This window comes from Dendrobates tinctorius, unplaced genomic scaffold, assembly GCF_039654945.1.
Source record: "Dendrobates tinctorius isolate UK_male_01 unplaced genomic scaffold, ASM3965494v1 ptg000048l, whole genome shotgun sequence".
Classification (NCBI taxonomy): Eukaryota; Metazoa; Chordata; class Amphibia; order Anura; family Dendrobatidae; genus Dendrobates; species Dendrobates tinctorius.
This window is the reverse complement of record NW_027361716.1, coordinates 15,852,901-15,879,502: the sequence shown is the minus strand read 5'-3', so window position 1 is coordinate 15,879,502 and position 26,602 is coordinate 15,852,901. Positions and strand designations below refer to the sequence as shown.

The 26,602-nt window shown below is 45.7% G+C and overlaps 1 long non-coding RNA gene across 1 annotated transcript; it reads left to right on the top strand.

Moving 5' to 3' along the window:
* The first annotated feature begins 15,991 nt into the window (after positions 1 to 15,991).
* Positions 15,992 to 20,901, top strand: LOC141090280 (uncharacterized). Its single transcript, XR_012232406.1, has 3 exons — positions 15,992 to 16,250; positions 19,293 to 19,416; positions 20,657 to 20,901. It is a non-coding gene; the product is annotated as an uncharacterized lncRNA (long non-coding RNA).
* Positions 20,902 to 26,602: the final 5,701 nt, after the last annotated feature.

Here is a 26,602-nt window from a genome sequence, read left to right as displayed (position 1 = left end):
TAGTAAAATACCAACATATATACAGCGGTACAAAAACAATATACCAGCAATAAAATTGCCCACACAGAGACATACAGACTGCACTGCCCATCAATGCAGCCTGATCAGTGCCCATCAAAGCAGCCTGATCAGTGCTCATCAATGCGGCCTGGTCAGTACTCATCAATGCGGCCTGGTCAGTGCTCATCAATGCGGCCTGATCAGCGCCCATCAATGCGGCCTGATCAGTGCCCATCAATGCGGCCTGATCAGTGCCCATCAATGCAGCCTGATCAGTGCTCATCAATGCAGCCTTATCAGTGCCCATCAATGCAGCCTCATCAGCGCCCATCAATGCAGCCTGATCAGTGCCCATCAATGCAGTCTGATCAGTGCCCATCAATGCAGTCTGATCAGTGCCCATCAATGCAGCCTGATCAGTGCCCATCAATGCAGCCTGATCAGTGCCCATCTTGGTGGAACTCCACTTTTACCTCAGGCTCAGACTAGTGTAGTGCAAGAATCCCCAATAGACAGCATTGGTCCCTAAAAGGCAGGTAAATGTCTCCAATAAGCAGCACAGGTCCCCAATAGGTAGCACAGATCCCCAATAGGCAGGTAAATGTCCCTAATAGGCAGCACAGGTCCCCAATAGGCAGGTAAATGTCCCCAATAGGTAGCACAGGTCCCCAATAGGCAGCACAGGTCACCAATAGGCAGCACAGGTCCCCAATAGGCAGGTATAGGTCCCCAATAGGTAGCACAGGTCCCCAATAAGCAGGTAAATGTCCCCAATAGGTAGCACAGGTCCCAAATAGGCAGGTAAATGTCCCCAATAGGCAGCACAGGTCCCCAATAGGCAGGAAAATGTCCCGAACAGGTAGCACAGGTCCCCAAAAGGTAGCACAGGTCCCCAATAGGCAGGTAAATGTCCCCAGTAGGTAGCACAGGTCCCAAATAGGCAGGAAAATGTCCCCAATACATAGCACAGGTCCTGAAAAGGTAGCACAGGTCCCCAGTAGGCAGGTAAATGTCCCCAGTAGGCAGCATAGGTCCACAATAGGCAGGTAAATGTCCCCATTTTGCAGCACAGGTCCCCATTAGGCAGCACAGGTCCCCAATAGGACCCGGCATTAAAAAACAAAAAAACAGTACTCACCTATGTCCCCTGCTGCTCTGAAGAGGCGCCTGCTCATCTCTGTCTTCTTCCGGCACAGGCAGCATGACGTCATCAGGCCCCGCAGGCGGCGTGATGACAATCACGTTGTCTGTGTGCACTGTGCTGCATACGGAGGGCTGCGTAACGCCTTTCCTCGGCGCCTCGTCCCGCCCGTGAATACAGGGCCCGCCGGCCCTGTAATCAGTGCAGTTCAATGTCAGCCTGGCCAGGGGATAAAAGTCCTTTGCGGGCCGCATGTGGCCCACGGGTCATAGTTTGAGGACCCCTGATATAAGCAATGGTTAGCACCATCACAATGGACCAATCAATTGTCCATTTACAATGAAATTACGGAGATTATAACAAAAGTGCATAGTGCAATTCATTATAAATAGGAATGATATATTTAAATAACATGTGTCCATGTAAGCAAAGCACAAAGGATAGGATAATAGCAAATCACAGTGACTGCACTGTTCGGGCTAAGTAGATATAATGACCCACAGTGTGTGCCCATTAAACAATAGTCAAACAGTACAGAATTAACATATCACTAATTCCCAAAAGACCTCACGCAGTGCTTACCCATGGTGGATGCGTAACCAAAGCGCAGGTGCCCCGATGCGCATTTCGCTGTGGCTTCCTTGGGGGGCAGTGCACATTGTGTTGATAGCACAATCTTTAAATCTACCACCCAAAACACTGGCGTCCAATGGGCAAACGGACTCCAGCTGCATCACATGAGCGTGCCGAGTCAGGACCTCCCAAATGTGATGTCACGTCCGGCGCCAAAAAGCGCTATAATCAAAACAAGTCCCTCAGCATGTTATGCCAGTATAAGGGGGTGGGACCGCCCCAAACCCGACGTCTCATCCTGCACAAAGACCCAGTATGATCGACAGACTTCACACCACATCCCATGAGTGTGTGGAGGCAGGACATCCGGAGCGCGACGTCACATCCGGCGTCAGGAGGCGGTAGATGGGGAAATTAGTATTCCATCCATCACACCTAAAACTCGCCCCCTAATGACGTCATCAGTGACTCACACTACAGGACGGCCGTCGGCACACACTACCCGCAGTAGCAAAGAATGCTCAGCATACCGTTGGTAAACGCTCATAGCCCCATCTTACTTGTGGGCAAGGAAAAGGGCGCATAAGATAATCGTTAATTTTATGAAAAAGCATATACATAATAAGACAATTCATCATTAAGTATACATTAAACATTATCACTGCAGAATCGCTGAATATATAAATGTGAGCTTCATCCAAAAGGGTACTGATTCAAAAGCCCATAAAAATGGTCACACAGAGGATCCATAGATATCAAGGTTAGATAAACTCATGCATGCTTCATCCATTATAGATGTTAGACCAAAGGCTCAGGAAATTCATCAAACAGAGAATCCATAAACGTCAGGAAAGCCATATTATGTGTGGAGATTCAAAAGGCGCAGGTTAGTGCTGAGATAACATCCGCTACTGGGAAAGAAAAATTAAAAAACTCAAAAACACATGAATTAAAGGGAACCTGTCACCCCCCAGGCGTTTTTAAGTAAAAGAGCCACCTTGTGCAGCTCTAATGCTGCATTCTGTCAAGGTGGCTTTGTATTACTGTATTACTGATTTTTTGGACTCAAAAATGACTCTCTGGTAGTCCATTTATGCATGATTCAGCATTTTTGAGAGTATCCTTGTGATGAGGAATATGCATCTTATAACCCAATTTTCCCTTAATGTATTTCTAAACTGTTAGTGAAGGTTCAGGAGCAAAGAGACAAATGGATGAAGACGAGTAGGAAGAGGTGATGGGTGCACAACAGCCAGGAGATGAAGAGGAAAATGATCACCTCTCTGTTGTCCATGGTTGGCAGGAATGGACAGAGGAAGCAAGCTTTAGTGTTACCCCACCACCAAAATACCATGGACTTGGACCTCATGTAAATGCCGGACACATGAGCGCCATCTTACTGCACTATCTGCAACATGATGACCAGATTGTTAGGATTAGAATTAGTTCAGACTACTTGTTTACCACTCTGTTAGATCCACGGTACAAGAGTAAATTTTGCCAGATGCTTCCCACCTGGAAAGGGAAATGCGCATGCTGGAGTATCAAAATACGCTTGTAAACAATCTTAAGAATGGTTTACCCCAAGAAAGCAGTGAGGCACACGGTGTACATCACAGTTATAGACTTTTAACCCTGGGAACGTCAAGTTGTCAATGCAAAATCATTAGCAGCAGCAGTGTAAAGCCCCCTTTACATTTAGCGATGCACCAGCGATCCCGACCACGATATGACCCGGTCAGGATCGGTGGTGCATCGGTAAATGGTCGCTAGTGTGTTGCCTAACAGTCAGATCTCACAGCGATGTAGCGACGCAGCAGCAGTCGTTACTTACCTTTCAGACGCGGCGATGATGACGTCCTCCCGCCCGCGTCCACACGTCGCTTATCGGCGCCAGCAGGAAGCCCAGCAGGAAGCGGCCGACGAGAAATGGACGTGGACGATCTCGTGCGATCAGCGATAGCCAGCGGGGGAGCCGGTCGGAGGTAAGTATCACACATAACGATATTGCTAGCAATATCGCTGCTGCGTCACAAAATCGGTGATGCTTTAGCAAAATTGCTAGCGATATCGCTATGTGTAAAGCCCCCTTAAGTGGCAGAAGCAATTTCTGTGAGCCATTTCACACAGTTTTTTTTAGACCAGCCTGTGCACCAGAAGAACAGAGTACAAGTCTGTAAACAAATGGAGTGGATGGTGCTGGAGTATCAATATCAATACCATGGTGGGGGTTTGTCACTTTTACATTTTGGTTTACAGAAAACTAATCTTGGTGTTAATGGTTAACCACATTGTCAATTGCTAAATTGAGCCCCTCTGGAGCCAGGGTGCCAAGTTCAAAAATCCAAAAGCACTCTTCATTAATGAGGCTGTTCCAACGATCAGGGGTAATATCAGTTATCTGATCAATTATAATAAGCCTTATAAATTTTGGGTCCTTTTGGTGGTATGTACTAAAGTGTTTAGATATGCTGTGTAATTGATAACCTGTTCGTATATGTTGTGCCTGTGTTTATTGAGGCGCACATGCATAGTCTGTATCATGTGGTCCATATACTCGAGGCTGCACGTACATTCCAAGAGATATACCACATATGTTGATTGACAATCAACTTGTTGCTTGATAGTGTAAACTTGGCCTGTGGTTCTAGATGTAAAAGCTTTTGCTCTGTTCTTGATAGTACCATAGCATAAGCATTTGGGTGTGTTGCAGGAATAACAACCCAAACAAAGATTGATAATTATTTTGGTCAATTTTGGTTTCAGAGACAAGTTATTGGGGGCCACCATGTTACATAAGGTTCTGTTCTTTCTATAAATGATTTTTGGTTTGACTGGTAAGTATTCAAATAATATGGGATCCCCCATTAAGATGAACCAAAACTTGTTAAGAAATTTCTGGATGGCAACCCTGGATTCATTGTAAGTGGTAACCAAGCTCCATTTAGTCAACTCAAAGATCGTTTTACTATTATTGCTAACTAGCTGAAGAGCCCGGCATTGCCCGAGCATGGTAACTAGCTGTGATTAGTTATAACAAATTATAATGATTATCCTCCATCCCATAGTCTTGTGCCCATATACCAATCATCCATATCCTCCATCCCATAGTCTTGTGCCCATATACCCATCATACATATCCTCCATCCCATAGTCTTGTGCCCATATACTCATCATACATATCCTCCATCCCATAGTCCCGTGTCCATATTCCCATCATCACACATGCTCCATCCCATGGTTCTGTGTCCATATACCCATCATACATATCCTCCATCTCATAGTCCAGTGCTCATATATGACGCGCCCCGGGGGGGGCGCAGGGTACTCGGAGCCGGGACGGTCAGGCTCTTTCAAAGGTGAAGTGTGTCACGGTGGTGGGACCCGGTCTGTGGCCCCAGGCGGTCAAAGTGTCCCAGGCTAGCTACCGCGGATCCTGTCAGAATTCGTCACTCAGGCGGTTCCTTGATCCTATGCGGCTGCCATTTTGGGAAGGTAACTGTGGGATTCGCTGTGGCCCATGCAGCAACCACAACTGTCAACTTGCTAGTTAAGTTCGTTGTTTACTTCACTAGGCTAGGGGCTGAGACCCTTCTGCAACCTGATTTCTTCTCCCACCTGATAGCAATCATCGTGGGACTCTAGAAATTCCTCTCTTTCCTCCCAGGAGCTTTCCTCCAAGCCATTCTATCCGGCAGCTCCTCCTGACAGGAGCTGCTCCAAGCGCATCTTTACACCTGCTCTTCCCCTGAGGGAACTCTCCTCAACTGCCTTCAAATCTCCCACTTACCCTAAGCTCCGCCCACTCGCTGTTCCCATTGGCTGCTCTACATCACTCCACTTTCTAAGCTCTTCCCCTTTTCCTACCTTCCCCACTAGCTCCTAACACTAGTGTTGAGCATTCCGATACTGCAAATATCAGGTATCGGCCAATATTCGCGGTATCGGAATTCCGATACTGAGATCCGATACTTTTAGCATATCGAATACCGGAATCGGAAGTTCCCATAATGCTATGAGCCAGTTTGATTTGATTCAGCCAATGAGGAATCCTAAGAAGTGTGGGCACATCCTGTTAGGCATGTAGGCATGTTAACTAATGGCATGGCTGTGATTGTCTGCTGAAATGATGTCATGATGCACTATATAAGCCGCCACCGCCAATTTGGGTTCACTCTGCTGTGAATTCAGTTAGTGACAGGACGCTGCTCTTCTGACTCTGAGGGACAGTTGGAGATAGCGATTTGCTATATAGTGCTTTACCCAGGCTACTGTCGCAACCCCTGTGTGAAGCTTTCTTTTGCCTTGCAGCGCTGTTCACAGCTGTCTGCAAGGTCTGTGTGTGTGAGTGCAGCTCACGGTGTAGTGTGTTCTGCCGCCACCTCTGGTTGTAGGCCGCTCAGCGTGCGTCACTGCCTCATACATATTTTTTTTTTTATAGCTGCTCATTTTTACTGATTTCTCCTATTAGTGTGCATCCATCCGTATCCATCTACATTGGTTGCAAACACTATATAGGAGTAGATAGCGGAGCCTTTCTGCAGCCTTTCAGTGCTAGTGCACAGTTCTCTGCACTGTAGTGTTCACGGCTGTCTGTGAGGTCTCTGTGTGTGAGTGCAGCTCACGCTGTAGTGTGTTCTGCAGACACCTCAGGTTGTAGTCCGCTCAGCGTGCGTCACTGCCTCATACATTGTCCTTTTTTGCTGTAGTGCTGCTTATTTTTCCTGAATTTCTCCTATTAGTGTGCTTCCATCCGTATCCAGCTAGATTGGTTGCAAACACAATATAGGAGTAGAGGAGCCTTTTTGATGGCTTGTGCCCAGCAGCCCCAGCCAGATTAGTATTAGCGTAGTTTTTGGAGCCTCATCTATTGCATTGTAAGTTACCTTCCTGCATTGTAATAGCTCCAAAAAGTTTATGATGCTATCGCTTTTACATCTTTGGTCACATCTTTTTTGTTTTTTTAAAAAAAACACGTAAATAAAGTTCACCAAACACTCCACTTTACAGTTGTGTAGGCCACATTAGCTCATATTAAAGTGTAGTCCACACACTTTATAAAACTAGTGTTTCTTATACCTGTTAGCAGCTGTTGAGTAATAAGCAAACTAAGCCCTTAGTACTTTTCTGCCTATCTTTATCAGTCTACCAAGATGAAGAAGGCAGGGAGTAAGGCATGTGGTCGTGGGCGTGGAGTTTCAGCAGGGAGAGGACGTGGGGATTCTGTGCCTGCTGCGGGCACCAGTGACTCAGCATCCCCCAGTTTTAACAGGGAACAGTCCTTTATGTGCAGCTTTGTAGGAGCTCGCCGTACCCCACTGCTGCGGGAGGAACAAATTGAAGCCGTTGTCGGATGGATGGCAGCTAACGCATCGACTTCAATGACTTCCACATCCTCTCAGGTCCAGTGCACTGAAGAGCAACCATCTGTCTCTTCACCACCTGCCAAATTGCCCAGGCAGTCAGAGAGCCCTGGACAGGAGCCATCTCATTCTCTACTTCTGTTCTCTGAATCTCTTGGCTTGGTCAGCCAAGCAGCATTCTAAAATGTGAAGAAGAGGGAGTAGTCAGTGATGCGCAACAGCTTTGTCTCTCTGAATCTGAAGAGGCGGGTGGGCCAGTGCCTATGGTCAGCACACCTCAGTACACATCTGATGATGAGACTCAGGTGCCACTTTCTGGTGCGTACTGTGCTGGCGAGACTACCCAGGAGAAGCAGGTGTTTGAAGAGGGTAGTGCAGAAGATGAGGTCCTTGACCCATCATGGCGTGAGGAACAGGAAGGTGGTGGGAGCAGCTCTGAGGAAGAGATTCCCCGAACGGCCAAGACAAAAGGGAGAGGGAGGGGGCAGACTTGGTTGCTTGTAGCCTCCATTTCGGCAACCATTAGGAGCATTCCTCTTCCAAAACCCAAAACGGGCGCATCCAGAACTTGCAGTGTGTGGTCCTTTTTTAACACAGTTGCAGATGACATTTGCTTTGTCAAATGCAAGCTGTGTAATCAGAAAGTCAAAAGAGGGAAAAGTGTCAACAACCTCAATACCACAAATATGTGGAAACATGTGCGGACCAAGCACGTGGTGGAGTTACATAGACACACTGAAGACGTTGGCCAACCTACAGCACCACCTACCATCTCTTCAGCTCATGTTGTAGCCTCTTCCTCCAGCTCACACACAGCTGGTTCGGCTTCCTCACAGGATCGCCATGGAAGAACCTCTGGCACTGTTGTACAGAGACCCAGTGTAATTACACCCACAGCACCACGTTCCCTGTCATCCTCACACTCCCAGGCCACTCTACATCCATCGGTAGCACAGGCATGGGAGAAAAGGTGGCCATACTCGGCAAACCATCCCCGAGCACAGGCTCTGAATGCTGGCATTGCATAACTACTGGCCCTTGAAATGCTCTCATTCAGGCTGGTGGAGACTGACACCTTCCGTAACTTCATGGCATTGGCAGTCCCACAACACAATGTGCCCAGCCGCTTTTATTTCAGAAGGCAAGCCGTCCCTGCCCTGCAAAAGCATGTGGAGGGAAAAATTAAACATGCGCTACTAAACGCCGCCAGTAGCAAGGTCCACCTGACCACCGATGTGTGGACTAGTAACCATGGACAGGGACCATACCTTTCCCTCACTGCCGATTGGGCTAATGTTGTGGAGCCGGGTACAGATCTTGAGAGTGGCGCTGTACGTGTTCTGCCAACTCCAAGGATTGCAGGAATCCAATCTGTACACATTGACTCCTCCTCATACTCCACTTCCTCAGAATCAGCGCTGCAGGAGCCGTCACGGTCTACCACCACATGGACCCGTGAACGCTTACCTGTTACGACCGATAAGAGCACAGCCGTGGCCAAACGTCAACAGGCCGTGCTGAAATTAATTTCTTTGGGGAATCAAAGCCACACAGCTCAGGAGCTCTGGAATGCCATCAAGCAGGAGAGCGACATGTGGTTTGTGCCAGCGACTCTCCAGTCAGGCTTGGTAGTGTGTGACAATGGCCAAAATCTGGTGGCAGCTCTGGGCCTAGGCAACCTCACTCATATCCCATGTCTGGCACATGTGCTCAACTTGGTTGTGCAGAGTTTTTTAAGGGACTATCCGGATCTTGATGCACAGCTGCACAAGGTCCGCATAGAGTGCGCTCACTTGCGGCATTCCAGCATGGCAAGATCACGCATTGCAGCTCTGCAGCGCCGATTCCGCCTTCCGGAACATCGCATCATATGTGACCTACCCACCAGGTGGAATTCAACATTACATATGTTGGAGCGGTTGTGTGAGCAGCAGCCAGCAGTAATGCAGTACCAGCTGCATCAGGCGCAAATAACTCGCACTGCGCGCCTTTCACACTTCACCACCACTGAGTGGGCCTCTATGAAGGACATCTGCCACGTTTTGCATGCCTTCGATGATTCCACGTGGATGGCGAGTGCAGATGATGCACTAGTCAGCATGACTGTCCCCCTTATCTGCCTGCTTCAAAAAACACTGCAAGCACTAAGGGAGGAGGTTTTGGAAGAGGTGGAGGATGAGGAGTCACAAATACCATCTGCTTCTGGACAGTCTGCGCAACGTGGTTCCTCACAAAGGCCTAGGCAGGGGACACTTTGTGAGGAGGATGAGGAGGAGACAATGGAGGAGGAAGACATCTCTCCAGAGGAGGGAGGTACACAATGCTCTAGTAGTCATTATGTAGAGCGAGGGTGGGGTGATGCAGAGCAGGCAGAGATGACCCTTCAAGCAGGGGACAGCGTTTCATGGCCAGTTGGGAGTCTGCAGCACATGGTTGATTTCATGCTGCAGTGCCTGAGAAACGACCGCCGCATCGCCCACATTCTCAACACGGCAGATTATTGGGTGTACACCCTCCTAGATCCTCGCTACCGGGGCAACTAACAAAGCCTCATAACACCGTTGAACCGGGAGCGTAAAATGTGGGAGTACCAAGACACACTGGTGCATTCCATCATGTTCTCCATTCCACACGAGAGCAGTGCTGCTAGTGCTTTACAAAGCAGCTCTGTGCGTCAAGGCAGTGGAGGAAGCTCTGCACAAAGAGGGAGCAGAGGCAGCGCCTCAGCACAAGGCAAGACCAGTATGACCCAAATGTGCCAAAGTTTTGCGTGCCCACCACAAATGTCTACACCATCACAGACGGCTCCAGTCAGCAGGAGGCAACGTTTCCGTCAAATGGTGACAGACTACATGTCTTGTCCTCTCAGTGTACTCCCAGACGGCTCTTCCCCCTTCAAGTTTTGGGTCTCTAAGTTTGGATACCTGGCCAGAGCTTAGCCAGTATGCATTGGAGGTGCTGGCTTGCCCTGCTGCTAGTGTATTATCGGAACGCGTCTTTAGTGCCGCAGGTGGTGTACTAACAGACCGTCGCATGCGACTATCCTCCGATAACGTTGACCGGCTTACTTTTCTGAAAATGATCAAGGCCTGGACCTCGCCGGAATTTGCCAGTCCTCTTCCAGATTAAATAATTGGTTGGCAACAGCATCCAGGTCTCCTGTTGTGTTCATGTTTCTACCACCTGAACTGTAATCCCTGTGCTCCAACACCGCCAGTTGTTGCTCAGAAGTGCCGTCTGCACAGAGAAAAACACTAGCTCCTGTGTTAGTGGGGTTCAGTAACGCCTGCTGCTCCCCTGCTGTGTGTCTGGCAATATCTCCTGCTCCCTCCACATTCATCTCAACATCAGATATTAAACATGCTCCAAATAGGCCTCAGCCTACACCATGATTGACCCTGTGCTCCAACACCGCCAGTTGTTGTTCAGAAGTGCCGTCTGCACAGAGAAAAAGACTAACTCCTGTGTTAGAGGGGTTCAGTAATGCCAGCTGCTCCCCTGCTGTGTGTACGGCAACATCTCCTGCTCCCTCCACATTCACACAACATCAGATATTAAACTTGCTCCAAATAGGCCTCAGCCTACACCATGATTGACCCTGTGCTCCAACACCGCCAGTTGTTGCTCAGAAGTGCCATCTGCACAGAGAAAAACACAAGCTCCTGTGTTAGTGGGGTTCAGTAACGCCAGGTGCTCCTGTGGTGTGTGTCAGGCAACATCTCCTGCTCCCTACACATTCATCCCAACATCAGATATTAAACTTGCTCCAATTAGGTGTCAGCCTACACCATGATTGACCCTGTGCTCCAACACCGCCAGTTGTTGCTCAGAAGTGCCGTCTGCACAGAGAAAAACACTAGCTCCTGTGTTAGTGGGGTTCAGTAACGCCAGCTGCTCCCCTGCTGTGTGTACGGCAACATCTCCTGCTCCCTCCACATTCATCCCAACATCAGATATTAAACTTGCTCCAATTAGGCCTCAGCCTACACCATGATTGACCCTGTGCTCCAACACCGCCAGTTGTTGCTCAGAAGTGCCGTCTGCACAGAGAAAAACACTAGCTCCTGTGTTAGTGGGGTTCAGAAACGCCAGCTGCTCCCCTGCTGTGTGTACGGCAACATCTCCTGCTCCCTCCACATTCATCTCAACATCAGATATTAAACTTGCTCCAAATAGGCCTCAGCCTACACCATGATTGACCCTGTGCTCCAACGCCGCCAGTTGTTGTTCAGAAGTGCCGTCTGCACAGAGAAAAACACTAGCTCCTGTGTTAGTGGGGTTCAGTAACGCCAGCTGCTCCCGTGCTGTGTGTACGGCAACATCTCCTGCTCCCTCCACATTCATCCCAACATCAGATATTAAACTTGCTCCAATTAGGCCTCAGCCTACACCATGATTGACCCTGTGCTCCAACACCGCCAGTTGTTGCTCAGAAGTGCAGTCTGCACAGAGAAAAACAATAGCTCCTGTGTTAGTTGGGTTCAGTAATGCCAGCTTCTCCCCTGCTGTGTGTACGGCAACATCTACTGCTCCCTCCACATTCATCTCAACATCAGATATTAAACTTGCTCCAAATAGGCCTCAGCCTACACCACGACTGACCCTGTGCTCCAACACCGCCAGTTGTTGCTCAGAAGTGCCGTCTGCACAGAGAAAAACACTAGCTCCTGTATTTGTGGGGTTCAGTAACGCCAGCTGCTCCCCTGCTGTGAGTGCGGCAACATCACCTGCTCCCTCCACATTCACACAACGTCAGATTCCATAATAACAGGGTCTGTACCACAGGACTGGCATATAGCCCCCATCTCACGTGACCCCCCCTACGAACCTATCAATTACAGTAAATGACTGCCCACTCTCCCCAGTCCCACAAGCTCGCTGCCTCGGAGTAATCCTTGACGCTGATCTCTCCTTCAAACCACATATCCAAACCCTTTCCACTTCATGCCGACTTCAACTCAAAAATATTTCACGCATCCGTTCATTCCTCACCCAAGAATCTGCAAAAACCCTAGTCCATGCCCTCATCATCTCTCGCCTTGACTACTGCAACCTCATGCTCTGTGGCCTCCCCTCAAACACTCTCGCACCCCTCCAATCTATTCTAAACTCTGCTGCCCGACTAATCCACCTGTCCCCCCGCTATTCCCCAGCTTCTCCCCTCTGTCAATCCCTTCACTGGCTCCCAATTGCCCAGAGACTCCATTACAAAACCCTAACCATGACATACAAAGCCATCCACAACTTGTCTCCTCCATACATCTGTGACCTCGTCTCCCGGTACTTTCCTGCACGCAACCTCCGATCCTCACAAGATCTCCTTCTCTACTCCCCTCTTATCTCCTCTTCCCACAATCGCATACAAGATTTCTCTCGCGCATCACCCCTACTCTGGAACTCTCTACCACAACATATCAGACTCTCACCTACCATCGAAACCTTCAAAAAGAGCCTGAAGACCCACCTCTTCCGACAAGCCTATAACCTGCAGTAACCACCGATCGACCAAACCGCTGCACGACCAGCTCTACCCTCGCCTACTGTATTATCACCCATCCCTTGAAGATTGTGAGCCCTCGCGGGCAGGGTCCTCTCTCCTCCTGTACCAGTTATGACTTGTATTGTTTAAGATTATTGTACTTGTTTTTATGTATACCCCTCCTCACATGTAAAGCGCCATGGAATAAATGGCGCTATAACAATAAATAATAATAATAATAATAATAATAGCAAATGTGGTGCCAATATTCAAAAAGGGGACAAAAACTGAACTTGGAATTTATAGGCCAGTAAGTTTAACCTCAACTGTGGGTAAAATCCTGGAGGGTTTTCTAATAGATACTATACTGGAGTATCTGGAGAAGAATAACCTTATGACCCAATATCAACATGGGTTTACAAGGGACCGTTCCTGTCAGACTAATCTGATAAGCTTTTATGAAGAGGTAAGTTCTGGACTGGACCAAGGGAATGCACTGGACGTGGTGTACATGGACTTTTCAAAAGCTTTTGATACGGTGCCACACAAAGGTTGATACATAAAATGAGAACAATGGGGATAGGGGAAAATATGTGTAGGTGGGTTAAGTGCTGGCTCAGGGATAGGAAACAAAGGGTGGTTATCAATGGAGCACACTCGGACTGGGTCACGGTTAGTAGTGGGGTACCACAGGGGTCAGTTTTTGGCCCACTTCTTTTTAACATATTTATTAATGACCTTGTAGGGGGCATAGAGAGTAGAATTTCAATATTTGCAGATGACACTAAACTCTGCAGGGTAATCAATACAGAGGAGGACAATTTTATATTACAGGAGGATTTATGTAAACTAGAAGCTTGGGCTGATAAATGGCAAATGAGCTTTAATGGGGATAAATGTAAGGTCATGCACTTGGGTAGAACGAACAAGATGTATAATTATGTGCTTAATTGTAAAACACTGGGCAAAACAGTCACTGAAAAAGATCTGGGTGTATGGGTGGACGGCAAACTCACATTTAGCGGCCAGTGTCAGGCAGCTGCTGCAAAGGCAAATAAAATAATGGGATGCATTAAAAGAGGCATAGATGCTCATGAGGAGAACATAATTTTACCTCTATATAAGTCACTAGTGCGACCACACTTAGAATACTGTGTACAGTTCTGGTCTCCGGTGTATAAGAAAGACATAGCTGAACTGGAGCAGGTGCAGAGAAGAGCGACCAAGGTTATTAGGGAACTAGGGGGTCTGCAATACCAAGACAGGTTATTACACTTGGGGTTATTTAGTTTGGAGAATCGAAGGCTTAGGGGTGATCTTATTACAATGTATAAATATATGCGGGGACAATACCAAGACCTTTCTAATGATCTTTTTACTCTTAGACCTGTGACGGGGACAAGGGGGCATCCTCTACGTCTGGAGGAAAGAAGGTTTAAGCATACTCACAGATGCGGATTCTTTACTGTAAGAGCAGTGAGACTATGGAACTCTCTGCCATATGATGTTGTAATGAGTGATTCCCTACTAAAATTTAAGAAGGGACTGGATGCCTTTCTTGAAAAGTATAATATTACAGGGTATATACACTAGTTTCCTTAATATTGCGTTGATCCAGGGAGCTAGTCTGATTGCCGTATGTGGAGTCGGGAAGGAATTTTTTCCCCAATGTGAAGCTTATTGTTTGCCACATGGGGTTTTTTTTGCCTTCCTCTGGATCAACATGTTAGGGCAAGTTAGGATAGGATATGGGTTGAACTAGATGGACTTAAAGTCTCCCTTCAACCTTAATAACTATGTTACTATGTTACTATGTTAGATATTAAACTTGCTCCAATTAGGCCTCAGCCTACACCATGATTGACCCTGTGCTCCAACACCGCCAGTTGTTGCTGAGAAGTGCCGTCTGCACAGAGAAAAACACTAGCTCCTGTGTTAGTGGAGTTCATTAACGCCAGCTGCTCCCCTGCTGTGTGTATGGCAACATCTCCTGCTCTCTCCACATTCATCCCAACATCAGATATTAAACCTGCTCCAATTAGGCCTCAGCCTACTCCATGATTGACCCTGGGCTCCAACACCGCCATTTGCTGCTCAGAAGTGCCGTCTGCACAGAGAAAAACACTAGCTCCTGTGTTAGTGGGGTTCAGTAATGCCAGCTGCTCCCCTGCTGTGTGTACGGCAACATCTCCTGCTTCCTCCACATTCATCCCAACATCAGATATTAAACTTGCTCCAAATAGGCCTCAGCCTACACCATGATTGACCCTGTGCTCCATTACCTCCAGTTGTTGCTCAGAAGTGCCGTCTGCACAGAGAAAAACACTAGCTCCTGTGTTTGTGGGGTTCAGTAACGCCAGCTGCTCTGTCTCTAGTATTTACCCTGGGCTCCAACACCGTCAGTTGCTGCTCAGACGTGCCGTCTGCACAGTCAACATTTGCTCCTGTGTTACTGGGGTTCAGTAACGTCAGCTGATCCCCGGCTGTATTTTCGGCAATTTCTCCTGCTCTGTCCACATTCCCAGTAGTGGGAATGTGGGCAGAGCAGGAGAAATTGCCGGACAAACAGTAGGAGATCAGCTGACGTAACTGAACCCCAGTAACACAGGAGCAAGTGTTGACTGTGCAGACGGCACTTCTGAGCAGCAACTGGCGGTGTTGGAGCCCAGGGTAAATACTAGAAACAGAGTGGAGCCAGAGGCCTAATTGGAGCAAGTTTAAAATCAGTAGTAGTCTACAACAGATATTAGTCTTGATCCAATTAGGTCTCTGCCTCCACTCTGTTTGTACTATTGACCCTGGGCTCCAGCACCGCCAGTTGCTGCTCAGAAGTGCCGTCTGCACAGTCAACATATGCTCCAGTGTTATTGGGATTCAGTAATGTCAGCTGATCCCCAGCTGTGTGTCCGGAAATTTCTCCTGCTCTGTCCACACTCACACAACTACAGATTTTAAACTTGCTCCAATTAGGCCTCTGTCTCCACTCTGTTTGTAGTATTTACCCTTGGTTCCAGCACCGCCAGCTGGTTCCCGGCAGTGTCTTTGGCATGGGTACTCCCTCCTGCCGAGCCTGGTTCCAGCACGCCAGCTGTTTCCAGGTAGTGTCACCGTCACTTTGCCTACAAAAATTTGTCCTGTCGTGTTGCGGTCGGGTTAGCCAACTCTATGGTGCCTGCAGTTTAGGTGCTTCCTATGTGGGCTGCGGGATCTGGCAATAAAGGTGTGATACATATGTGATATGTATGGTGTGTATATGAAGAAGATAGGTGCTCAGGTTCCAGATCAGGTGATCACGGGTCTTATTATTTCTTTTTGCAGTAATTCAGCACAAGTTCAGAAGAACTGAACTTGACCGATACATGACCTGTTAAAAGATATGAGGAGAACACGGTAGTTTCAGTGATAAACAACCGCAATGTGCCTGCGTAACACGAGCTGGCCACGAGCTCAAGGATTAACCACGCAGGCGCCAAGCGTGAACATGTTATATAAGCATTGCTTGCAGAAAGTGTACTGCGCATGATTGAACTGATATCTGATTATAAACATTATAAAACAAAGGGGACTTTCACTGGTAGGGAGGGACGTTTCCAGAAGGCTTTATGGACGCATAACTTCTGTGATGTTGTATTAACTGGATGTTGCCTCTTTACCCGTCGATTCCCCCGAGGGAGGAGTGATGCTACAATATCCGGTAAACGTATTGATGCTTACATTTCTCTATTTTATAGATGATGATGATGATCAATGTAATGTTAGACTAGTGCTGCTATAATTCATGTGCCTATAACACACATATCAAAGTGTTACCTAAGTCATTACTTGCTTAAATGTTTTTTCAGTTATCTCATTATTAATAAAATATAAATTGTTTTACCGAAATAAAGACCTAGCAGTCTTTTTGCCTAATTAGTATATTAGTGAGCACTACGTAAGTAAGGGGCTTGCCCCTCTCAAAGTGAAAATTCGGTAAGACATAAATTGGCGTAGTCGGCAGGATCTTTTGCAATATGTTTAAGAAACGAAAGGAAAAGCAGGAGGATGTAGTGGATGTGCCCGGTTGGACTGAGGCACCGTATAATATATTGGCACATGAGTTGAGCAGTTCTGGACTGGCGGAACAGTGGTCTAGTAAGCTTAAAGGTAGTGAACCCACTGATGTTGTTAAAGTACTCAGGGGTGATGTAGAGTCTTTAGGACGGCGTATGTGGATTTGTTTTCCCTGCAAAGGCAGGTGATGCAGTTAACCCATGATGTTGTTGGTTTACTCATGGGGATCCCTGCAAAGGCAGGTGATGCAGATAACCCCTCGATGTTGTTTAGTTACTCGAGGTTTTCCCTGCAAAGGCAGGTGATGCAGTCAACCCAGGATGTTGTTAATGTACTCAGGGGTGTCCCTGCCAAGGCGGGTGATGTTGTGTCGCTTGGGCGACGAACTTGGATTCTGCTCAGTGCATATCGCGCGATGCATGAGCGGAATCAACAAATGCAGAGGAAGTGCTCTCAATTGGAACAAAAAGTTGCAGAGCTAGGAGGGCAGAAAGTGGTGCTGGATTGCAATACCCGTCTGCTCAAAGATAAGTTGGAACATTACCAGAGTGTAGTAGAGAAAGCTGCTATCATAGTTGCTCAAAATAAATATCGCAAGAGAAGAGGAAAAATTGATAAAGAAAAAGTATTCCCACAAAAGTCAAAGGTCCAAAAATTAAAATTGCCGGACTAGGAGGACAGGTAATCACCGGAGTACAAACACAAGTTGCTTTGAAAATAGGAAATCTACCGATAAGAAATTACCGTGTTTTAGTAGTACCCATTCTGGAATATATATTGGGAATTGATGTTTTAAAAGGAATGACATTAAATTTATCGGCTGGCAAATTCTCCTTTGGAGTAAAAAGGGCAGAAATACAAATGAGACCTGTAACGGTAGGAAAAGTAAAAATGCCCCCTGTACATATCCCTCCTGCTACCAAAATGGTGGCAATGAAACAGTATCAAATACCAGGGGGACACAAAGAGATTACTGAAACAATTAAAAATCTGGTGGACGCAGGAGTCATGCGTACCACTACTACTGCATGGAATAATCCAGTCTGGCCAGTTAAAAAGAGTGATGGCTCCTGGCGTATGACAGTGGATTACAGGGAACTGAACAAATGTACCCCTCCATTAACAGCTGCAGTGCCAGATACTATCACTATAATAGAAAATATACAGAGTCATAATGGAACTTGCTATGCAGTGATTGATTTGGCTAATGCCTTCTTTACAATTCCAATAGAGGAAAAGGCGCAGGATCAATTTGCTTTTACCTGGTTAGGTCGACAGTATACCATGACCAGATTGCCTCAAGGATGGCTTCATAGCCCTACTATTTGTCACCGGACGGTGGCAGAACATCTAGATCAGTTCTCCTTGCCCTCAGATATGCAAATTTCACACTATATTGATGATATAATGATACAAGGAAATGAGGAGCAGGCAGTGAAATCACAATTGGAAAAACTTTTGGTGCATATGAGGAGCAAAGGATGGGAAATAAATGAAGCAAAGGTCCAAGGACCGGCTCAAGTTGTAAAATTTCTTGGAATACAATGGAATAAAGGACATAGGGAAATTTTACCAAAAGTAAAACAGAAGATTATTAATTTCCCTACTCCCAAGTCTAAGCAAGAGACTCAATCTTATATTGGGCTATTTGGATTTTGGAGCCGGCATATACCTCATTTAGGACAAATGCTGTCTCCTTTGTATAAAGTGACGAGGAAGAAATATGAATTCCATTGGGGGGAAGAACAACAAACTGCTTTTGAGATGGTGAAAGAGGCCATACAACAAGCTGTAGATTTATGGCCAATGGCAGCGGGGAGTGTAGAATTGCATGTATCAGTACAAAATATGTATGCAAATTCGTCATTATGGCAAAAACAAGGGGGAAAAAGAGTCCCCTTAGGATTTTGGAATCGAAAACTCCCTGATGCTGGAGAAAAGTATACTCCATTAGAACAACAATTGCTAGCTTGTTATTGGGCATTGGTAGAAACAGAACAGCTAACTTTAGGACATGAAGTCTTATTAAGACCAGCAATACCTATAATGCAATGGGTATTGTCTAACCCTAAAACCAATAGGGTAGGATATGCATAGGAACAAAGTATCATGAAATGGAAATGGTACATTTCTGAAAGAGCAAAGAAAGGAGAAGGCGGGATCGCCTCCCTCCATGAGAAAATAGCTGAAATAGGGGAAGAAATCAAATCCCCTGTGAAACCAACTGTCCGGGAAGAGTCCCCTGTAAAATGGGGAAAATCTTATGAAGATTTAACAGAACAACAACAGCAACATGCTTGGTTCACTGATGGGTCAGCTCGATATGTCAATGGAAAGCGACATTGGAAGAGTGTGGCTTATAACCTGAAACTAGAAAAACATTTGGTTATGGAAGGTCACGGTAAAAGTAGCCAATATGCAGAATTATATGCTATCTTTCTGGCATTGAGTTTTGAACAAGGGAAGGAGTGTCACCTTTTCACAGACTCGTGGTCTGTGGCTAATGGTCTTGCAACTTGGATGATGGGATGGAAGAAATATGATTGGTTAATACATGGTAAGGAAGTGTGGGGAAAAGAGGTGTGGGAATTTATAGAAGAAATGGTTCAAATCACACTTACTACTGTTTTTCATGTTGATGCACATATGCCTGCTGACTCACTTGATCGTTTGTTTAATTCTGAAGCAGATAAAGCCGCCGCTATTAGACAGACTTCTGAGGTTGATCAAGAAAAAGAAAAATGGCTGCAAGGTACAGCTGTTTGGGCGCACAACAAGAGTGGACACCTTGGAGAAAAAGCCACTTACAGGTGGGCCCAAGAAAGAGGTGTTCCACTAACCATGGACATTATAAAACAAGTCATTGCACAGTGTCCAGTATGTCAACATTCACAAAGAAGGGAAGTTCCACATACAGTAATGGGACACCTAGCTTGAGGGCAATTACCAGCTCAAATTTGGCAAATGGATTTTATTGGTCCACTTACTGAGAGTAGGGGATGTAAATATGTCTGCACAGCGGTAGACACCTACTCAGGACTCATGATAGGATTCCCTTGCAAAGCAGCCACACAATGGAGCACATTATGTACATTAGAGATTATCACACAATACTATGGTGTTCCACTGCAGATACAGACTGACAATGGGTCACACTTCACTGGTCAACAGATAAAGGATTATGCTAATGAGCATAATGTCCAATGGGTATATCATATGCCTTACTATCCCCAAGCTGCAGGGTTAGTGGAAAGGATGAATGGACTCTTGAAGTCTACTCTGAAAAAGATACACAATATGGAAGGAGAATATGGCCAGTGGAGAGATAATCTAAGTGAGGCTTTACAAATTATCAACAATAGGCCAATTACTGATTCCATGACACCATTGATGAGAATGCTGACACCCAACCTTACCATACACGAAACTCATATTGTACATACAATTACTTGGTGGAAGATGAATCAAGAGGCTAAAATTTCTGAAAGAGCAACTCCCCTATCTGCGGGATTGGATCTCAGTGCAATAGAAGTGACTATTGTACCTCCAGGTAAGATCGTTCCTATACTAACAGGATTAGGATGTCAAATGCCTAAAGGACATTATGGTCAGTTGGCAACTCGGTCTAGTTTTGCTTTGAGAAGGGCCATAGTGGTGGGAGGAGTAATTGATGCTGATTATCAAGGAGAAATCAAAGTTATTATGTCCAATTTAGGACAAGAGCCGCTAGTTATCTCTAAAGGACAGAAGATGGCTCAAATGTTGGTAATACCTATTAGTTTAGATCAAGCCATCGAAGGACAAGCTCCACTAGAACTCTCCTTACGGGGGGATAAAGCATTTGGGTCATCAGATGTGACCAATGTAGGAGCTAGAATTTGGGCACAGAGTCCTCAAGGACCGCCATCGGCGGCTGAAGTCATTGCTGTGGGCAAGGATCGTACTTTGCTAATCATGAGACCAGGAGTGGAGAAATGGGAATATGTTCCCCAGGAAAGAAATGTTATTTGCGTGAATAAAATCATGCTTTGTTTTTTTTTTCCCTAACAGATATTTCTGGGAATATGTGGAATTATTGGAATCCTTGGAAGCGAGTGTTTGGTGAAAGTTGAAGGATGAACACCGGGTACTCAAATCCAAAGTCAAAACACCAGTCGGATAAGGTGGTTGTGGAAGGAAAGCGCAAAAGAACGAAAACAAGATGACTTTATTTGCCCAGAAGGACAGAGCTGTAACATAGCTAATGTAACAGTGGAAGGATATGTATGGATAGGCCCCCGTGGGGCCACCTCATTTCAAGTAGCATATACTGTATGTTACACAATATGCACGGAACTGCGAATATTACCGCTAAGGTGAATTTAACATGTTGTAACGCCGGTGAGGGTTTTGAGTCTTTGTCTCCAACTCAACAAATACGGATCTATAAGAATTGCACCCCCACTATTGGAAGTGGAACAGAATTAGTATTCAGTATTAATGTCCTACAGACTTTACTTTGTCATAATGCTACTAGTATAACAAATAGAAGTACTTGGGCACAAAGTATAACGTTTGTTAATATGAATTCGTCAAAAACGGATCCGGGACATATGAAGAGGATCCCCTCGTCCTGTGTAAAGACTGGAACTCAATCACAAAAGACTGTAGTAACAGCTATAGTGATATTTCCGTCTAACGTTCTCTGCCCTATAAGACAAAAAAGGGCATGGTATGATACGTTGCTGGGGGGAGTGGGAACTGTTACTGGGACTTTGAATTCTTTTGATATTGAAACTCTAGCAAATCGCATGAGTAAAGCAGGTGCAGGAATACAAGATGTTTTAACTTTACAAGGTAAATGGATGCCTACAATATGGCACCCACTGACACAAGCTTGGCAAGCAGATACATTTTTACTAGATATGCAGAATATTTCAAATTCTTTTGTATTCAAGGAAGGATCAAATATTAGTGCGATTCTTAATTGGACTATGTGTACAATGCAGGCTATTTATCAGATGCAGCAGAAGGCAACAATGCAGACTCGTCTTATGACAGGAAATGAATGGGTATGGAGGACTATGTTTAATAACACAATCCCTGGAGTTTCATGGCTTAAAATTGAAGCTCCCAAAATGGTTTGCAATAACACAGTATGTCAAGGGATATTGAATATATATAATGTAACCAACCAGCAAGTAATGTGTAGATATGTAGTTTTACCACTATTATTGGGACCCCCAGGGGATCAATGGTTGTGGATGCCTAAAATGAATGGTTTATACATTGATGACAATAATCGCACGCATGATTTAAGCTTATGTGAAGACACATTAGAAGGTAAAATTTGTAGGTTGCATTCTGCTGTATATGAACCATGTTTGCTACAAGAGACTGTGAATATTTGTGAGTTCACCATTCTACCAATATCCTACAAGATGTTGGTGGAGATAGGTTCACAAGAAATTTGTGTAATAACTGATGTCCCTATTGTTCCTGGGATGAAAGTTCCTTATGTGGGGTGTTTACAGAATGTTTCCGCTTTACAGTGGGAAGACCAAACCTTCCTTCTCACTCATGACTGGGAGGTACAGGAAAAAGTGCAGTGGCAACCGGCCAAGTTGCAGGTAAACAACTGGGAATTGAATATGACCCAGCTCAGGAATATTATGGAGACATCTGAAGAAGGGAGTAGAATAATTCAAATGTTAAATAAAACAATACAATATCATGTTGTTAGTACCACCATAGTGGCAGGGAAAATTGTTAAAATGGGTTCGGCAATTGCTGATGCCACTTCTCATCATTGGTATGATATTTTCATGGGTCATTCTCCTTCAGCTCAAAGGATGTTAAATTGGATCATTCACCCAGTGTTGGTGCTTGTCCTTGTAGTAATACTTCTATCTATATGGAATTGCTACATGGCATACAAAATCTTCTGTAGGTGACCAAAAGTGCTGATGGTAACCTATAGAAGTGGAAAATAATTCCCGTGATCAAGGACCGATTGTGATACATATGTGATATGTATGGTGTGTATATGAAGAAGATAGGTGCTCAGGTTCCAGATCAGGTGATCACGGGTCTTATTATTTCTTTTTGCAGTAATTCAGCACAAGTTCAGAAGAACTGAACTTGACCGATACATGACCTGTTAAAAGATATGAGGAGAACACGGTAGTTTCAGTGATAAACAACCGCAATGCGCCTGTGTAACACGAGCTGGCCACGAGCTCAAGGATTAACCACGCAGGCGCCAAGCGTGAACATGTTGTATAAGCATTGCTTGCAGAAAGTGTACTGCGCATGATTGAACTGATATCTGATTATAAACATTATAAAACAAAGGGGACTTTCACTGGTAGGGAGGGACGTTTCCAGAAGGCTTTATGGACGCATAACTTCTGTGATGTTGTATTAACTGGATGTTGCCTCTTTACCCGTCGAGTCCCCCGAGAGAGGAGTGATGCTACAATATCCGGTAAACGTATTGATGCTTACATTTCTCTATTTTATAGATGATGATGATGATCAATGTAATGTTAGACTAGTGCTGCTATAATTCATGTGCCTATAACACACATATCAAAGTGTTACCTAAGTCATTACTTGCTTAAATGTTTTTTCTGTTATCTCATTATTAATAAAATATAAATTGTTTTACCGAAATAAAGACCTAGCAGTCTTTTTGCCTAATTAGTATATTAGTGAGCGCTACGTAAGTAAGGGGCTTGCCCTTCTCAAAGTGAAAATTCGGTAAGACAAAAGGCTGGTTCCGTATTGCCAATAGGACAAGCACCCCCTGTAGGACTGTTGGGTTTCGGTAACTGCGGCCGGCTTGCGGCCTTGCAGCTTTGTTATTCATGGGTGCCTTCTGCTACCCATCCGGGTTCCAGCACCGTCAGCTGGTTCTCGGCAGTGCCTTTGGCTTAGGTGCCTCCATCTCGGTATCCGAGTTCCAGCAACGTCTGCTGGTCCTTGTTAGTGCTTTTGAGCACAGGTACCTCCTGCTTAATAACCGGGTTCCAGTACCGTCAGCTGGTCCTCGGTAGTGCCATTGGCTCTTGTTCCTTCTGCTGCCCCTCCAGGTTCCAGCACCATCAGCTGGTTCTCGGCAGTGCCTTTGGCTTAGGTGCCTCCATATCGGTATTCGAGTTCCAGCAACGTCTGCTGGCCCTTGGTAGTGCTTTCTAGCACAAGTACATCCTGCTTAGTAACCGGGTTCCAGTACCGTCAGCTGGTCCTCGGTAGTGCCATTGGCTCTTGTTCATTCTGCTGCCCCTCCGGTTTCCAGCACCGTCAGCTGGTTCTTGGCGGTGTCTTTGGCACGGGTACTCCCTCCTGCCCAGCCTGGTTCCAGCACCCCAGCTGTTTCCGGGAAGTGTCAACGTCACTTTGGCACCAATACGTTGTCCTGTCGTGTTGCGGTCGGGTTAGCCAACTCTATGGTGCCTGCAGTTTAGGTGCTTCCTATGTGGGCTGCAGGATCTGGCAATAAAGGCTGGTTCCGTAGTGCCAATAGGACAAGCACCCCCTGTAGGACTGTAGGTTATGGTAACTGCGGCCGGCTCGCGGCCTTGCAACGTTGTTTTTCAGGGGTACTTTCTGCTACCCATCCGGGTTCCAGCACCGTCAGCTGGTTCTCGGCAGTGCCATTGGCTCTTGTTCCTTCTGCTGCCCCTCTGGGTTCCAGCACCGTCAGCTGGTTCTCAGCAGTGCCTTTGGCTTAGGTGCCTCCATCTCGGTATCCGAGTTCCAGCAACGTCTGCTGGTCCTTGGTAGTGCTTTCTAGCACAGGTACCTCCTGCTTAGTAACCGGGTTCCAGTACCGTCAGCTGGTCCTCGGTAGTGCCATTGGCTCTTGCTCCTTTTGCTACCCATCCGGGTTCCAGTACCGTCAGATGGTTCTCGGCAGTTCCTCAGCCTTCTTGTACCTTCTGCTACGTTTCCAAGTTCAAGCTTTTTGAAATGTTTTTTGGTAATCACTCTGGATCTCCCTGACGACGTACCTGAAGACCACCCCAAAGAAGACCAAAAAGATGACCCTGAAGAAGATGACCAAGAGGACAAAGAACATGAAGACAACCACCAAGATACAGAACAACAAGAGACAGAAGACCATGAAGCAGAAGAACAAAAAGCAGAAGAAGATTAAGCATAAGACTAAAAATCAGAGCAAAAGATATTATCTAAATTATAAGCAGAAGAAGACTAAGCAGTGTATGGGGGTGAGTCCGTTACTCCTCGTGGTGCCCCTGGAAAATGCCTGCTGCTGCATGCCAAACTGAACGCGGGCAAATCCTGTTGTAAATCTTTTGTAACAGGCAGAACGGAAGGTGTAATCTTCAAACTTTTATAGATAACAACTACAGGAATGCCTGTCACAAATAAGTTTATGATGAAGAAGAAGAATAGGAAGAAGATGAAGAAGTAGAATATGAAGAAGAATAATAGTTGAATAAGAAGAATATGAAGAATGTAAAAAAAAAGAATAATTGGAAGAAGGTGAAGAAGAAGATGAATAAGGTGAAGAAGAAGTTGATGAAAACGATGCTGCTGCTGAGGATCATGAAGGAGAAAGTGTGGGAGAGTAAAAAAGAAGGTGAAGAGCATGGAAGTAGTGAAACATACATATCTGACAAAATATAACAAAGGTTAACATAGTCAATATCTTTGTAACTCCGAACATCTTAAAAAAAATGTATTCCTGCTATTCCATTTGATTGGGCAAAACCTCTATGCCTTTAACCCCTTTCCTACATTGGACGTAATATTCCGTCCATGTGACTTGGGCCCTAAGTCCCATGGACGGAATATTACGTCATAGCGATCAGCAGCGCCTACGTGGTGAGCGCCGCTGATTGAGGCCGGGTGTCAGCTGATTATCACAGCTGACACCTGGCACAATGTGTCAGGGGCGTCACGGACTGCCCCCGACACGTTAACCCCTTGCACACCGCGATCAAACATGATCGCTGTGTACCGAGGGTTAAAGGGAAGCATCGGTAGGGAGGGGGCTCCCTCCGTGCTTTCCAGAGTCCCCCACAGCAGCGCAATGTGCAGCGCTGCTGCGGGGGGCTCTTTCCCTGCAGGTCCCCGGATCCAAGATGGCGACAGGGACCTTCGGGGGCCTGAAGGGAGCTGACTTCCTCAGTGCCTGCAAAGTGCAGACATGAGGAAGTCTGCGTCTATGCCTGTGACAGATCGCTGATCTGTCACAGTGCGATCTGTCACAGGACAGTTATGTCCCCCCTGGGACAATGTAATAAAGTAAAAAAAAAAGTGTAAAAATAATTTTTAAAAAATCGCTAAATGAATTTAAAAAAAAAAAATATTCCATAATAAATTCATTTTTTGGAAATAAAAAAAAAACAATTAAAGGAAACATATTTGGTATCGCCACGTCTATAACGACCCGCCCTATAAAACTGTCCTGTTAGTTAACCCCTTTAGCGAACCCCTTAAAAAATAAAAAACGAAGCAAAAAATAATGATTTATTATCATACCGCCGAACAAAAGGTGAAATCACGTGTGATCAAAAAGACATATAAAATATCCATGGTACCACTGAAAACGTCATCTTGTCCCGCAAAAAATGAGCCACCATACAGCATCATCAGCAAAGAAATAAAAAAGTTATAGCTCGCAGAATAAAGCGATGCAAAAATAATGATTTTTTTTATAAAATTGTTTTCATTGCATAAAAGCGCCAAAACATAAAAAAAACCTAAATGAGGTATCACTGTAACTGTACTCACCCGAAGAATAAAACCGATTTATCAATTTTACTGCAAGCGGAACGGTGTAAACGCACCCCCGAAAAGAAATTCATGAAACGCTGGTTTTTGTTCATTCTGCATCCCAAAAATCGGAAAAAAAAGCGATCGAAAGATGTCACGTGCCCGAAAATGATGCCAATAAAAACATCAACTCGTCCCGCAAAAGATAAGACCTCACATCACTCGGTGGGTCAAAATATGGAAAAATTATAGCTCTCAATATGTGGTGAT